Source organism: Quercus suber, unplaced genomic scaffold, assembly GCF_002906115.3.
Source record: "Quercus suber isolate HL8 unplaced genomic scaffold, Cork oak 2.0 scaffold_75, whole genome shotgun sequence".
Lineage (NCBI taxonomy): Eukaryota > Viridiplantae > Streptophyta > Magnoliopsida > Fagales > Fagaceae > Quercus > Quercus suber.
Genome location: NW_027069540.1, coordinates 1,754,450 through 1,758,786, shown reverse-complemented (window position 1 = coordinate 1,758,786; position 4,337 = coordinate 1,754,450).

Below are 4,337 nucleotides of genomic sequence, written 5' to 3'. Positions count from 1 at the left end.
GGTAAAATTGTTTTGATTTATTACCTATTTTTGATTAGTTAGATATCATGTGGCTGTTGGTGTTGTTAAATTGTTTGGTTTATGTTGTGTACCAATACTTGTGTGTTTAATTTTTGTTTTTGTTTGAAGGGTTATTATTAATTAAAGTCATATTAAAAAAGATTAAAATACAAGAAAATTTTAATAATAGGAATGATGATGATTGATGGGTTGACTGTTTAAATTATAGTGAACATTTTGTTTTTTCTTGAGTATGAATAACATCCATATAATTAAGTAAAAATTTCTAATTAATTTTTTTTTTTAAAAAGTTCTTTCAAGTTAATTTTTGAGTCATATTCTTAAAGCTAAAAGAATTATGAGCAAATGAAAAACAATTGATGCATTCTTTAAGAAAAAAAAAATGTTAGCAATTCGGAAATTAGTACACTTGTGACCGTAGAAACAAATGTTGATACTTCAATGCGTGATGAACACCCCTCCAAATGTTCAAGAATTTAATCTAAAGAGATAGATCATGATCCAGGATCACGTAAACAAATATGTGAATTCCCTATCAACAAATAAGATGAAATCCGACGAGCTTATCTCAAAGAAGGTCCATATCGACCTAAAAATATAGCTATCTATACAACGATGATACTCATCATTGTCGATTTCAAGTTTTATGGTTTGAATCACATAGAGATTGGTTGGAATACTCACCTTCAATGAATGCGATATATTGTCTACCTTGCTACCTTTTTGGTAAGAAACCAATAGGCCGTCCCAAATCAGATGCATTTATTTCAACAGGTTTTAATAATTGGAAAAATGCGAATAATGGAAAGAATTGTCCTTTAATTCGTCATGTAGAGAAAGGTCCAAACTCCCCACATAAAATTGCTGTGAAATGTTGTGATGATTTAAAGAATTGTTCATGATATATTGACAAGCTAATTGAGAAACAAATGTCAAAAGACTTAGAGAATAATTGGTTGTGGCTCAAAACCTCAATAGAGTGTGCTCGATGGCTAGCATTCCAAGATTGTGCTTTTAGAGGTCATGATGAAAGCCTTGATTCAATAAAATTAGTTAATTTTATTGAATTGATAAAATTCACATAAACTTTCAATGACAAAAGTAGCTAGTGCTGTCTTGGAAAATGCTTCACGAAATGCCAAATATATATCACCCACAATTCAAAAGGAGATTTTGCATATTCTTGCTTGTAATGTGCGAAATGCTATTCGTGAAGAAATTGAGGATGCAAAGTCTTGTATTCTCATTGATGAAGATCAAGATGAGTCGAAGAGAGAGCAAATGGCCATTATTTTGAGGTTTGTTGATAAAATGGTTTTATTAAAGAGCGTTTCTTTCATGTTGAGCATTTTAGAGATACTATTGTGTTAACCTTAAAGAAGGAGATATGTGCTATCCTTTCTCGTTATAACCTTCACATTAAGAATATTCGAGATCAAGGGTATGATGGAGTTAGTAATATTCGTGGTGAATGGAATGGATAACAAGCTCTATTTCTTAAAAAATGTCCATATGCTTATTATGTACATTGCATGGCTTATAGGTTGCAATTGACTTTAGTTACAGCATCTAGAGAAGTAAAAGTTGTTCATCAATTCTTTGATCATTTGACTAATATTATCAATATTGTTGTTGTTTCTAGTAAGCGTAATGATGAATTGCAATATGCTTAATGGGAACAAATTAAGAATATGATTGCTTCTAATGAAATTGAGATTGGAAGAGGAGCAAACCAAATTGGTACTTTGCAATGGGCTGGAGATACACGTTAGGGATCTCATTTTCAATCTATTTGTAGTTTGATAAAAATATTTGATGCAACTTACAAAGTTATCAATACTATCTCTGAGGAATGGGGCTAATTATAAACAACATGATGATGCCGAGGGAGCTTATCAAGTATAAACATCATTTGAATTTGTTTTAATTTTGCATATGATGAAAGAAATTATGGGAATTACTAATATTCTTTGCCATGCTTTGCAACAACATTCTTAGGATCTTTTAAATGCCATGCATTTAGTTTCAACTACAAAATCACTTATTCAAAAGTTGAGAGATGATGGATGGGAGCCTTTACTTGCTAGTGTTACATCATTTTGTGGATAACATGAATTGATATTCCTGATTTAAATGTTCGTTACACTAAAACTCGAGGTAGATACCGTCATCAAGATGAAGCTTTGACAACAATAGAACACCATTTAAGAATTGACATATTTACAGTTGCAATAGATTTTCAATTGCAAGAGTTGAATGGTAGATATTGTGAGTAAACAGCAGATCTTCTCACTCTTAGTTCAGCATTAAATCCTAAGGATGCCTTTAGATTATTCAAAATTGGTGATATTTGCAATTTTTTTGAAAATTATTATCCTCAAGATTTCACCGAGTAGGAATTTGTCTTTTGAAACTTCAATTGCAACATTATGAGCATGATGTGACAAAGCATCTAGATTTTCAGAATATGGGTACAATATCTAAGCTATGTAAGGGATTAGAAATTTCAGGAAAGTCTAAATTCTATCATTTAATTGATAGACATATTCATCTTGTGTTGACTCTTCCAGTTTCTATAGCAACTACAGAACGAGCTTTTTCAACTATGCAACTATGAAAACAAGACTTTGCAATAGAATGGAGGATGAACTTTTGGCAGATAATATGATAGTTTATATAAAAAAAAAAGAAATTGCTAGGAATTTCACCATGGAAATGATTATGGATGAATTCTATTCCATGAAAAATCGTCGTTAGACATGATTTTGATGTGAAATGTTTTTTTTTTTTTTTTTGTGTGGATATTTTTATATGTCTATAGTAAACTAGACTGTTTTTGTATGTTCATTAATGTTTAAGATATATCAAAACTAAAATTTCATATTCAATAGACTTATGATTTATGTTTTTTATTTCAATACTTCGAATCGGCCCCCCATGTAAAAATTCCTAGCTACGCCCCTATTTAGTGGAGTTACTAATAAAAACCTTAACCAACTACGCTATTTATACGAGCCCGATTTAAGTAACAACAGGTTCCTTGGAGGATTTCCATCTAGTGTCCGAACTTGGAACACGCTACTTGAAGTACTCTTCTTGAACAATAGGTTGAATGGTTGTTTGCCTTACGAAATTTGGTACTTGCAAAACTCCAGTGTTTGATGTTGGTGGCAATTTATTGACGGGTCCAATTCCACAATCATTTGGGTGTTTGTTTGCGATGGAGTTCCTCAATTTGGCTCACAATCAATTCTATGGGACTATTCCAGAATCACTATGCAGGTTATCGAATGCGTACAATTTTTCATTGTCTTACAATTTCTTCGCAAAAGTAGGGCTTGTGTGTAGGAGATTTGTTGAAATATATTATTAGCAACGTGATGTTTTATATCATGTTGTATATGCTAGAATAGATGTGGAAGAAGAAGCATAGAATAAGAACACTGAGGACACGAGAGTTACGTAGTTCAGCCTTGACGGCCTACATCCACAAAGGAATCTCTTAAGGGCTACATCTTTATTATATAAGAATGCAGTACAATAACCTATGTTATAATGAACCCTAACATGAGTATATATAAGCGACTAAACCCTAGACTACTAGTACAAGCAAAACTGGGTTTGGCCCTATTACATTGGGCTAATATGTCTAATATATATTTCTAACACTCTCCCTCAAACTCAAGATAGAAACTTGATGAAAGCTTGAGGTTGGATAAGAATGAGAATATCACTTGGAGAAGTCTTGAAGAATGCCTTTGAAGAAACCACAATGAAGAATGTGCCAATTGACCAATTTTGGAGCTTCAAATGAAGAAACAGAGTCCAAAATCAGAATCTACGCAAAAAACTGAGCTGGATAAGCCCTTTTTAAAAATTTTGACTTTTGGTCAAAGGTCAACGAAAAAAGTCAAAGTCACCAAAGTCAAAAAGTCAACTGATCTAGGGTCAAAGTTAACGGATACTAGATCAGGTCGGTTCCAGGTTTTCGGGTTGGGTCATGGATCGGGTAACAGAGTTGCTGACGTCATCCTATGACGTGTTGTTGATGTGGATTAAGGCTTGTGTGTCTGATGACGTGGAGAGATGACGTCATCCTGTGACATCAGATGACATCAGTAGGACTTCTTCGACGCATGGAAGGCGCATGATGACATGTACCGGCGCGTGGTGGCAAGACAGATACCTTGGCGGCGCGTGTGACATCGAATGAGGACCAGATTCTCAGGCTATGTAGATCAGGGGACAATAAGACCGTCTTGGCAACACATGTGGCTGAGATCCGAGCTAGGAGTTGAGAACCTTTGGCGGCGAAT